This window comes from Heloderma suspectum, chromosome 5, assembly GCF_057233095.1.
Source record: "Heloderma suspectum isolate Gila_16-S chromosome 5, 16-S_ref, whole genome shotgun sequence".
In the NCBI taxonomy this organism is placed as follows: Eukaryota; Metazoa; Chordata; class Lepidosauria; order Squamata; family Helodermatidae; genus Heloderma; species Heloderma suspectum.
The window spans coordinates 134,630,667-134,643,236 of record NC_139462.1 but is presented as its reverse complement, the minus strand read 5'-3'; the positions used below and the strand labels follow the sequence as shown (position 1 = coordinate 134,643,236).

Here is a 12,570-nt window from a genome sequence, read left to right as displayed (position 1 = left end):
CCCGATGTAGATGGGGCCTTGGTTTACTAAACTCTTAAGTGAATCATGTTGAAGTACCTTTGGTGTAGGTTATTTCCCCAGTGCCCCTTCTGTGTTCTGACTGTCATGGTACAATGCAACCTAGATGAGGCCGATTGTCTCGTAGGAGGGTTCATGTGTGGCATAGGCACATGTAAACTGATGAAGAATCCTGCCTCAGACCACATTGCTTCATGGCTGATCAGCCTGAGACACACTGTGCTCACTGAGAAGGAGCAGGAGGGGTTGGTCCTGCCCTCCTCTCCAGTGCTGTGCTGCCTTATACTGCCCAGCTTAACATACTACGGTAAACACCACACACACACACACTAAAGAAGAGGCAGGAAACCTGGTGTCCCCCAGACTGCTTGGACTACAACTCTCACCAGCCCTCACCAGCATAATCAATGGTCAGAGATTATGGGAGCTATGGTCCAAAACATCTGGAGGGCACCAGGTTGCTTACCCCTCCCCTAAGGCTAGTAATGTAGTAGTAAATTATGATGTGCAAATGCTCACAATGACTGTTCCTAGATCCACATCCCCAAGGAGATTCGAGAAATTCAGGCAGCTGTGTTGATCCATATATCTACACACACACACACACACACACACACACACTTGTTTGCAGTGTATGTGTATTGTGTGTCTTTGTGTGTGCACACCAAAGAGACCTCCTAGTCTTTTAGCTCTGCTGTTTTAAATCCACATTTCAAATCTCTGCAATGCTGCTAAGTTTTACTCTGGTTATATTTTTACAGTATATTGTAGTTTAAAGCAATCATATTTTATGCTATTTTATGCTGTACCTTGTGGTTTTAATTTTTCTGAACTGCCCAGAGAGCTTTGGCTATTGGGCAGTATATAAATGAAATGAAATAAATTATAGCAGAGGTACACAGCATAATACCTAATGTATTAGGATCTGCTGACAGTCATAGAAAAGTGAGCAGTGTAGCATTTGGCAGGTTGAACTTTGGCTGGAAAGACATGAGACTGCATGAGAAAAGGGAAAAGAGGGATACAACACATCCCCAAACAGCGTAAGACCACCAGCTTAAGATTTTCCAGGAAGTTCTTTTGCAGGCAACAGGGAGAAATATTTTATCTGAAAGTCAGCAAACCAGTTCTAGCAATTTTTGTATAGCTCTTTTAGCATTACAACAATATGAACAATATACTGTTGTAGGAAAATCCATCTCCCCACCCTCCAGCTACTGTGGGGACTGCAGCTAAACTCAGATGGAAGTTGGAACATGAAAATCGAAGGGGCGTGGCAGATAATGTAATCGCCCCTGCCCATCAAAATGTCCCAGCTCCACTCCATTATGGCCTAAAGCACAGGGGCAGTCTGCATTTATGCTGTAAAGTACAACTTCTTCTTAAGGTGCCATTTCCTATCAGAGGTTAGCTATCATTACAGCTATTTTTGTTTTTGACACCGCTGTTCTGAATAATTGTATAGAAGTACAGTTGAACCATTCCTTCAGATTCTTTAACCATGATGTCCATCTTCTGATGTGCCTGATCTCGTCTGATCTCGGCAGCTAAGGAGGGTCAGTCCTGGTTAGTACTTGGATGGGAGACCGCCTGGGGATCAGGCTTCCTGCACTGAGCAGGGGGTTGGACTCGATGGTCTTGTAGGCCCCTTCCATCCCTATGATTCTATGATGCTATTATTCCTATTGATCTTTTTCCTTCCATTTTCTGAGCATGGCATATTTTTTGCCTCTGATAATATGACCAAGGTACTGTTACCTTCTTCTTTTGATGGTCTTTACCAATTCTGTTTGTTTACTCTGTATAGTACCTTCTTGTGTGTTATCTATGATTCTTGTCATTTCTTCCTGAATAATACATTAAGCCTTTATCAAAAGGGCATTCTCCATTTCCTGGCCATTGAACATTGCTGACTCCTAAGACATCTGTAGGGGGCCGCGGTGGCTTAGTGGTTAAGACGCTGAACTGCAGACTGGAAGGTCGGCAGCGCAGGACAGCAGTTTGGCAGGACAGCAGTCCATGCACCTCGGTGTTCAGTCATGCTGGCCACATGACCACGGAAGTGTCTTCGGACAGCGCTGGCTCTTCGGCTTAGAAACGGGGATGAGCACCGCACCCTAGAGTTGGACATGACTGGCTGGGGACACCTTTACCTTTTAAGACGTCTGTATGTTAATCTTTGCATTTTGGCAACAACATTATCTAGTTTTCCAGCCTGGAACATGCTTTGCACATTCCATGTGGCTATTTTGAGTGTACACCCATGGATTCTTAGAACCCTCTGAGGTCTGCCATGGACTGAGAGCCATTTTGTTACACATTCTAGCCATAATGATTGTACTGGGGATATTTAATGGTTTCCCAGTGCCTTCCTCATTGCAGTATCATGACCACTACAGCCACTCCCAGACTAATGCCCATGATTTCTTCAGCTGAGCCATTCCAAATCCATTTCTCTGCCTCATATCTGTACCGACCCAGCTGCTGTCCTGTGTCAGGGGTATGCTTATTTAGTGGTGGCATAACTCACCATGTCGCAACAACTTCTTTGAACTTGTAGCATTTTCCAAGGTAGCCTTTGCCAAGGGCTACCCACTATGTCCTGTTATTATAGAATCATAGAATAGTGGGGTTGGAAGGGGCCTACAAGGCCATTGAGTCCAACCCCCTCCTCAATGCAGGAATCGAAGTCAGAGCATCCCTGACAGATGACTATCCAGCCTCGTCTTGAATGCCTCCAGTGTGGGAGAGCCCATCACCTCCCTAGGGAATTGGTTCCATTGTCGTATTGCTCTAACAGTCAGGAAGTTTTTCCTGATGTTCAACCAGAATCTGGCTTCCTGTAAGTTGAGCCCATTATTCCGTGTCCTGCAGTCCGGGATGATCGAGAAGAGATCCTGGCCTTCCTGTCTGTGACAACCTTTCAAGTACTTGAAGAGCGCTATCATATTGTTGCTGTTGGATTGTCCGTGACTGCTTATTCATCAGCAATACCTGCTTATATCACAGCCATCATATCCGATGGTCATTGCACTATCCGCAACCTGTGGGCATGGCTGGTAGCTTACAGCACAGCCACAGAAAAGTACAACTAGAGTGGGGAATTCTCAGACTTTGAACTTCATCTATGTCTTACTGACTAAGTGGGATTAGCCACCACTAGGCTGCCTGATCTATAGGTCCCTTCTATCCATATTATTGCCAAAGAACTGTAGAATTATTTTTTTCAGCATCATTACATTAAAGCTGAGATTCTGTCCCATTCACAGAGAGGTAACTCTTTTCTGCTAATTAGCATTGTGGTGGGCTGGCTAAATGTCCTCAACCCTTCAGATGCATCAGGAACAACCAATCACATACAATGATGGTGTTCAAATTATGGGGGGAGGAGAAGAGGGGGTGATTAATAAAATCCATGACCCCCACCTCCTGTCTGGCCCCTCCCTCTGGTCTTTATAAGTTACACCCCTTACTCCTGCTTAACCTCACTGAGACCTATGTTTTCATGGGTGTTATTTTGGGGGTGCCTGTTATCAAACAAACAAAACTAATTAAAAAGCTGAAGAAATCATCCTCTTCCTATTTGTTCTTACTATTAATGTGAGATGTGGGGTCCAGAAAGGGAAGTACCCCTCACACCAATGCTGGGCTTAACCTACAGATTGTCCCCACAGACAAGTACTGCCTTGATATCGGGGCTGTGTTGACAGGGGTTGCTGTCCTTCCACTGGCAGGCAAAGGTGTTTTCACTCAGGCTGGCTTTTGGCATATAAGCTGGTCTGCTGCTGAAGAGTTTTTTTAGAATTAATTTGTGCTGTTTATTTCTTAATGGTTCTGTTTTATTCAGTTGTGCTTTAAATTAATTTACTTTAGAGTTCTGTTCTAATTAAGGGTTTGTTTTTAATTTGGATTTTATTGTTAGCCACCTTGAGTGGCATTTTTTGGTGGAAAGGTAGGGTAATAAATAAATAAATAAATAAATAAATAAAAATATTTTTGTACATTTTCTCCATTTGTTGGAGGAGAGGTTAGGAGCACCTTACCAAAACTGCAAGAGGTTCAAGTAGTGTGGCATTCTTCCTTTTAACTGAAAGAAGAAGAAACGTTCTGCTGGTCTCCAGCATTCCTCATCCTCTTGTGCTTCCCAGAATGCCTACGGGCGGATGTTACATCATGATACCCTCCCATGGGCATTCCAGGAAGTGCAGCCATCTGGCAGGCTGCCTCTTGAGTGCCAGAGAGCTGTGGAGGATTTCAGGTGTAGGGTGGGGAAGTAAGGACCCAATGCTAGGCCTGGACAACGTGTGACCTACCAACCTGGACTCGGCTCACTTGCCGTGTGGGGACCCACCATGGATTTGAAAAACCTCCTGTTTTTATCATCTGCCTGAGAATGTAAAAGAAAATAAATTGGGGTTGTCAAGCACATGGCAGGCCACAATACATAGCCAATTGGCTTTGCTTGGCTTGCCGAGTCATAGGTTGTGCAGGCATAAACATGTCTATAATGATTACCTGTACCATGTTTTACAGTATATCCCAGCTTTCAGTCCAAGATATAATAATCAATAAAAGAATAACAAACAATGGCGGGGGTAACCCTAACAGGGCACATATGCTAAAACCACACCAAATAAGAATACATAGCACATCAGAGAAGCAAGCATTGGGGGGACATAATCTCTATAAGAGCGTTCCATGCTTCTCAATGACACCACAGTTCACTTACTCACTGAATGCCAATGTCTGATATTAGGGATAGGTGCCCTGCTCAATTTTAGAGCTGTGTGCAAACGGCCCCTCAAAATTCTCTGCCCCATTTGTGGACAGAAAAACTCGGGGGGACAATTTCACTGAATTTCTCCAGGAGAAGGAGACATTCTCAAACAGTTTCTGAAAGGGGCAGCTCACCATTAGGAGCAGCTGGCGCACAGCGTCTTTCTCTCCTTTCCTCAGGTTTTTTAAAATTTTCCGTGCTGTCACTACAAGTGGCAGTGGCAGCAAATGTGTTAGCCACTTGGTCTCCATTTTGCATCCTTCACCATGTGCCATAGCTCATGTCATCCCAGCCCCGCCCCCACACCCCTAACAGGGCAGGGGGTACGACAAAAATGATGGTGAAAATTTGGCAGCAGGCAAGAGTGTGCTGTGTTTGTCTTTCTGTTATGCATCTATCCATTGCTTTGCCGCGTCCCATGTTGCCTGAGTTTCCTGATCCAAAAAAAGCCCCATGGGAGGAATCACCTCATGATGTCTTTCCCTGAGCTTTAATTAAAGTGCAGGAAGCTGAGGAGGCTACAGGCTGCCAGAGAGATGAGGGCACAGTGAAAGACAGGACACTCACACTGGCCACCACATAAGTCAGGTAAGCAGAAGAACACTGAACCCAACCCATGAGAATTTCCCCCAGATCTTCTTCTCCTTTGAATTTCTTTTTGAAAGCTATTTATTTTCTATCAGACTGAATGAGAATGGTTAAAAAAGGGGCAGAAATTTTTAGCACAGTCTCAATGCCACTTCCTCACGATGCCTAGACATGTCAGCATAATTATCCTACCAGCTTTGCTTCATTATATTCCCTTCCATGTGTTGCTTTTCATCATCTTAAATGTTATTACCATTCAGTTAGGAATATTAAACAATGAAAGATAAGTGTCTTTTATTTGGTTACACAGCTTGAACTGACATATTCCAATCTCTTTTCATAGGTCTCGGATTCTAATTTATCCCTTAAAAGTTTTTTTTTTTTTTAATTCTCCACAAGCATTGTTGCAGAGACATTCCTTGCCCTGGACTGGTAGGGTAAAGTCACTTTTGAAATAGAACCTGAAGCCTGCAGTCAACGGACTGGCTGGGTGGTTCATATCAAATGTGAAATTCAGCTGCCCCTCACCCTCACTGCTTGATTGCCACTCTACTTTTTCCTCCTGCCACTAGGCTCCTTCCTTACCCATAGTTTCTCTGTTTCCCAGAAATGCTTCCAGTCCTTAGCCTGACCTACAATGCTTCATTGTCCTTGGGTGAGATTTTAGTCCCAGCCAGATTAACCTGTTTTCCACATGACATGGAAAATGGATCATGATTTCAAATATTCAGGCAGGTTCCTTCCTTACGCAGTTGGAATGTTCATGAACTTTCTGTGTTGCCATTTCAACTCAGCCAACAGGGGCTTCACTGTCAGGAGGCCAATACTGTTTCTCCCCCCTCCCCCTGCGCCCTTCTGTGGGCAGGAGACAGAAGACAACGAAGGGGTGGGCCAAGTCAGCCTAATGTAGGGCCAGCCAATAGGGTGGCTGGAGATGTCAAGGGGGCTCTTAGGCAGCAATGGTTGTGGCCAAGCACTGCAGGAGACAAAGGAGGTGGCGATCAATAACACATCAGACCAGCTAGCTGAGAGTGACATTCAAGAGTATGAGGCCCTTGGCTACCAAGGTACTTCGTGTGTGCTGCAGTTGAGTGATGGCCCCTTGGGGTGGCAGCAAGACGGAGACAAAGGTAACCCACCCACTCTCATCATGGCTTTGGAGCAAGGGTCTGCTGTTCCCACCAGCCCACACCTTTTTCCTGATGCCAAAAGAATGTAGGAGGCAGCCCTCCCCTCCCTAGCCCATTATAGAGGTGGGGCAACACCAGCCATTCCCCAATTAATGATACAACTGGCAGGGAGGGGAACTATGTCTTGAGAAGGAGGAGGTCAGTGGTTGATCAGGAGCTGCCAAGGGACCTCCTAGACAGGATGGGATGGGGGACTTTGCAACTGGCAAAAAGACCAGTCTCTGGCACGAGGCCAAAGAACAGGAGAGGGCAACCACTTTCGGTCCGGTGGCCGGATTACCCTCACCCCCATCCCAGATGGCAAAGAAGATCTCGCACAAGGAAGAGGCCCTGCATCTAAGTGCCCTCCTCCAGAACTGCCATTTTCAGATGAGGGTGAGGATGCAGGGGCGGCAGAAATTCTGCCCTGAAAAGACAAGTGGACAGGGCATGAGAAGATGCCCTTCTCCTTCCCACTCTATCAGACCTAGCCACAGATGCCCCACTCTGCTCTGGGCTGGCTAGGATGGAATCAAAACCAAGCTGGGAACCCCTGTGTGTCTGGCCAGGGCAACTAAAATTGAAAATGGGTGCGGGGGGGGGGAGTCATGAATGGTGCCAAATGAATAGCTGCTCATTGGGGCTCATTATGAATAATGAAAGGGCCCTGTTAGTCCAGTATCACCCTCCATCTTTTTACAGGGGTGGGGAACCTCTTTTTGGCCGAGGGCCAAATTTAATTTTGGAGAAGCTCTCAGGGACCACATTCCAATGGTCGGTGGGTCCAAAGGCAAGAGGGGGTGGTGCCAAAATTGGGGGGAAAACCCAGCATTTTTTATCTTAAAGTTCTTCCTGCCAGTCACTCTACCTTTGGAGGGGCATTTCAACCTTTTAGAATAGGGAAAATACTGTGTGGCCATCTAGGGGACCCTGGAGGGCCAGAATGGGACCCCAGGAAAGCCAGATTTCACCCCCAGGCCTGAAATTCCCCACCTCTGGCCTTTTAGAACAGAAGATCTGAGAACAACATAAGCTTAAGGGAACAATCCTATGCATGTTTAGACAACAATAAGTCCTATAACTCCCAGCATTCCCCAGCTAGCTTTGCTCCTGGCTGTGGAATGCTGGGAGTTGTAGGACTTATTGCTGTCTAATCATGCATAGGATTGTGCTCAAGGTAGCAGTCCCCAACCATTTTGGCGCCAGGGACCAGTCCAATTTTTCCACGGACCAGGGGGGGGGGTTTCCACTGGCAGACTTCTGGCCGCTGGGACACAAATGGTGTCCGCTACGTGGACACCATTTGCATCCCTATTATTTGCAGTAATCGGCTACATAAAGATTTACGTAGCCTATTACTTGTAGAATAGAGACGCCATTTGTGTCCCAGCAGCCAGAAGTCCGCCAGCGGCCGAAGCCGGCTGGCAGCTCTGCGGACTCGTGGAGTGAAGCCAGCCAGGGCCGGTGAGGATTTGGGGGCGGGGAGGGATGGATCACCTCCCCCCCGCGGACCCCCGCAGACCCAAGGTGAGGGGGTTTCGCACACCCCTGCGGCCCGGTTGCTGACAGGCCATGGATCAGTACTAGTCCGCGGCCCGGGGGTTGGGGATCCCTGCTCTAAGAGACCTTGTCTAGCTAACACCCATCATGACAGTGAAGGAAAATTCTCACGAACTCTTTGGATTTCTACTTCCATTCCATTTGGCATTAGAAGTTGTTTTCCTTTGAGTTTTTTGCTTCCAGAAGTGCCAGGTAAAATCTGATTTCTTTAAATACATGAATAGTCCTTTGCGCCCAGGGTAATTTTCACAAGGCCTCTCTGAGTAACAGCAAACATGCAGTTTTGCTTTTTCACTGGGAGTAAAAAATTGCAGCTTTTTGCAGCACTGGTAGAAATTCCACCTGGGAAATCATACCAAAAACTACAGCCTGCCGAGAAAGACCCTGACATAAATTCAGTTCTGAAGTTATTCAGACTTCATACAGACTTATGGCATGCAAAGAAAGAAAAGAGTGTTGCTTAAGAAGTCTGTTTTGGGAGCTAAGCTAACTAAGTAGCTTTATAGACTGAGGGCTTTTACCACCTATTTCTGTGAACATAAAAGTGTAAAGAACTATAGTGACTTTGTTCCACTCTTAAGTGAACAGAGGGTATACATTTGCTTTGCTTAAAACCCACTTTGAATTAATGCATTATTTCTCTTAGTGGCAAAAATGAAACAGACAGCATTATGAGCCTGGGGGGGGGGGGGCAGATATCCATCCTACTAATGTTCCTAGGTCAGAGTATTACACATGAGCTGCAGGAGGTCAGCCAGTTTTCTGTAGTAATAATAACATATCCCCCCCCCCCGTAATGATGAGATGGCATTTGTTTTTGGGGGTCTTTTTGGCTGTTCCTCCATCCTTCTGCTCTTTCACCTCATTACGTTCTACATGTCTAATCCAAACAGAACGTTCTCTTTCATTTACAGTTAAGAGTGAATACAGCATCAGCTTGTCTGTCTATCTGTCTGTCTCCTTGTTTTTGCCATTGAGACATTAATTTTATATGGCAATCTTAGGGCCATTTCACACATTCCATTTGTTTGGTGTACATTTGTTAGGTTGGTGTTCTATCTTATTTTAACTGTTGTGGTGGTGGTGGTGGTGGTGATTAGCAATTTGTATTTTATTTTATTTTACGCTTTTAACTGTTTGTATCCACTCCAGAGAATGTTATTGGTTGGATTTGCGTAAAAATGGTGGCCTGGGAATTTTCATAACTCTAATGTTACATCATAAATGGCAGCCATAAAGGACCATTTATGCAACATTACAGGCGTAAATGGTCCATTCACACCTGTAACATTGCGTAAATGACCCCTTTACAAGCTGCCATTAATGCAACATTAGATTCCCAGAATCCCCGAGCTGCCATTTTTACACAAAATGGCAGCTCACTAAGAGGACAGGCGGTGGCCAGACCCACTTGCCGAGTATGCAGCTGCTCGGTGAGCAGGTCTGGGGATTGGGGGGGGGGGAAGTGAGTAGCGGTGGCAGCTTGGTGAGCGCCTGGTGAAACCAGACAGCAGTGAGTCCCTCCATCCCTATTCTTAGGGTTCATTATCTTTAAACTGGACTTCAGTTGGACACCCCTTCAAATAGAGGATGCTTTCAAACATAGGATAGTCCTCTGGCTGCCATTCAAACAGAGGATTGTCCTCCATAAAAGAGGACACCTGGCCACCCTACAGTAGACCTTCTCTCCTTAGGCCAGTAAGGGCTGTTATCAGGTACTCAGGAGGGAATATATAGAGAGATTGAAACTGGGTAACCTGTGATTACAGATCACGTAAGGATGAAAGAATAGCAATAAGTGGGCTTCTTTCTTTCTTTCTTTCTTTCTTTCTTTCGCAGTCTTGCTGATTCTATCCAAAGTCAAGGTAATTTGTATTTTAAGGGCCACCACTGATAACAACTGGTTGTTAAAAACAACAGATGACAGAGTGATTGCCTGAAGCTATAGACCCCTAGAGCCACAGAGTGTTGCCAGCCATCTGTCAGGCACTTTTGAAGAGAGCATCACATTCATTTGCTATCTACCTTCTTGGATTAGAGAAGGTTCTCCTGACATTTTCTATAGACCATGTGATGGTTGGGGATACTCGGCAAGAAGTATTTCTCAAACAAAATAAAGAAAACACCTTGGAAAGCAGCTTCAGGAATTATGTTCCTAGGGTATCTAAAAATGGCAAAGTTGCGAATGTATGTGCAAGTGGAGACTATTCAGTGGCCCTTTTTTCAGAAAAGCAGTTTTGCTGATGTGAAAACAAGAAGTATCAGGGGAGGTGTTTAACTCCTTCCCTGATCATTGCATCTCTGTTCTGAATTACACCCATGCCCAGTTATTTTCTTACATGGGATTCCAAATGCATGTTTTTCCTTGTATTGAGCTCTCCATTTAGCTAAACCAGGGATGTTGGATCCATTCTTTTTTGCCTTCCACCATGTTCACCACTGGAATGTGGGCCTAGACAGCTTCTCTGAAATTTAATTTGGCCCTCTGGCTGAAAGGGGGCCAAAGACACTCCTGATCGAAACCAAGCCCAGATTTCTGGAACTCTCATCCCAAGGAACTCTGTAGCAGGACCCTTCTAATGAAGCTTGAAGTTGGGGCCTCAGACAAATAACAAGCAAGCAACCTTTCACTTATCCACACTGCTTGCTTACCTAGCAGGTAAGCTGGGAAGAAGGTGGTTTCATCCAGCTTGCCCAGTACTGAAAAATCTCTGGGCATGGCCTGCAGCCTGCGAGGCAGAGAGAGACCACACAGCTTCATTATGGCCTCAATTGCAAGTTGTCCATTGATTAACTCTCCCTCTCCTCCCAACACAATCAGTGTGTTGGCCTTGCGAATGAGCAATATTAATTAGCTTCAAGAATCTGCAAATATAGCTTACAGACCACAGGGCCAGAACAAGACATTGAGAGGTGCTGAGAAATTTAGAAAGTGAAATGTGTCAGGAAGCAAGTATATCAAACTATTCCTGTTGGGAACGATGTCAGTTCAAAAAGGAAATGTGAACAAGAACATTTAGCATTTATAGTGTCCAAAGTACTTTGTCTGCATTATCTCAGTAATCCTTGCAACAGCCCAGTAAGGTAGGTCAGTATTACTCTTATCATCCACATATTGTAAATGTGGGTGAGGATGAGAGAATGATGGCTTATCTAAAGCACTCAGTGAGTTTATCCAGAGATTTCCTGGCTCATAGATCACAGTCTTAGCCACTATGCTACATCCTAGTTGTGGCTGAGGCAATCAATGTGTGTGTGGGCTGCCTGGATGACTTCAGGCTGTATGTGAGGGTTCACATAATGGAATACTCCCCTGTGAGAAAGCATCTCCACACATGTAGACAATTAGCATGCGAGAAGAAAGCTTGGCGAGAATCTTTCTGCTTCGCATCTAGTTTGCTATGTATAGGGATTTGGGGGTGGAGGTATGATAGAGCATTCCAGCATGTAATCCTCTACTTGCAGTCAAGTGATACAGCCAAGAAACAGGTTTATCATCAGTGAGAACTAGGCCCAGATCAGCTACCAAGATGGATATGCTAATATATTTGCAAAGCCTATATTCTCAGTGTACACAGTATAAAAGAATTCACCTAGCATCCATTCCCCAGTCATCAGGTGATTCCTGTGCACAGCCCAACATGACACACACAGTTTGTCCTAAAATTCCATCAGGTTCAAATTGCATCGTTTATGTGCTTTATTAGATCAGCTGCCACCAATTCCAAGCTGACTGGGCATCCCATAGAACTGCCTTAACAGATTTATGATTTTTCATCCCTCAGAACTCCCCTAATAGCCATATCATTTTGGAGCCTCTCTTCCATCAGCAAAAAAATCACAATATATTTAGAATTCAATAAAATGTTCATACTTAGAGCACAGTTGACTTGCAGGGCTTCTTAGGCAGACAGGCAGGCAGGCAGGCAGGCAAGGAAGGAAGGAAGGAAGGAAGGAAGGAAGGATGGAAGGAAGGAAGGAAGGAAGGAAACATTTTGAAAATTTCACTCCAAAACAAAATAGTATCTAAGGGCACTGGATAGGTATTCATTCATGGAATTACAATTCCTCTGGACTACTCAAGTCGCCAACCATTTGTTCAATAAATAAGATATTCTGAATAGTAGGGGCTGGGGTTAATCCCCGCCCCCAACTGCCTCCACTCAGTGATCTATCTTTGATCTTCCTGCTAGGGAGGTGTTCTTTAAAATCACAGTTTGGCAACCATATCTCTGCTTATCCCCACAGTAGAAAGCAAACTGTGAAAGCTGGTAGTCTAACAGCTGATACACCAAGAGCTGCAGTAAAAATCCTAGAATACAGGAAAGTGCTTCTGCAGGTCACCTATGCAAAAAATTAAAAATGCAAGGAGCATTTGAAGTAATTTAAATCCTTCAATTGGAACACTTATCTAATCTTTAGTTAAAGTCACTGCAGTAACATTGATCTACCTTCTAT

The 12,570-nt window shown here is 45.0% G+C and overlaps 1 protein-coding gene across 2 annotated transcripts in view; it reads right to left on the bottom strand.

Annotated features, from left to right (window-relative positions):
• The window catches only part of VSTM2A (V-set and transmembrane domain containing 2A), a 53,789-nt gene extending 41,522 nt beyond the window's left edge, over positions 1–12,267 (bottom strand). Inside the window, exon 1 of one of the 2 annotated variants that reach the window (XM_084860392.1) lies at positions 11,987–12,267. The gene's annotated coding sequence lies outside the window, so the exon portion shown is untranslated. Of the gene's footprint in view, positions 1–4,061; positions 4,170–11,986 lie in introns of those variants that run through there. The other variant, XM_084860391.1, reaches the window with a different exon arrangement.
• Positions 12,268–12,570: the final 303 nt, after the last annotated feature.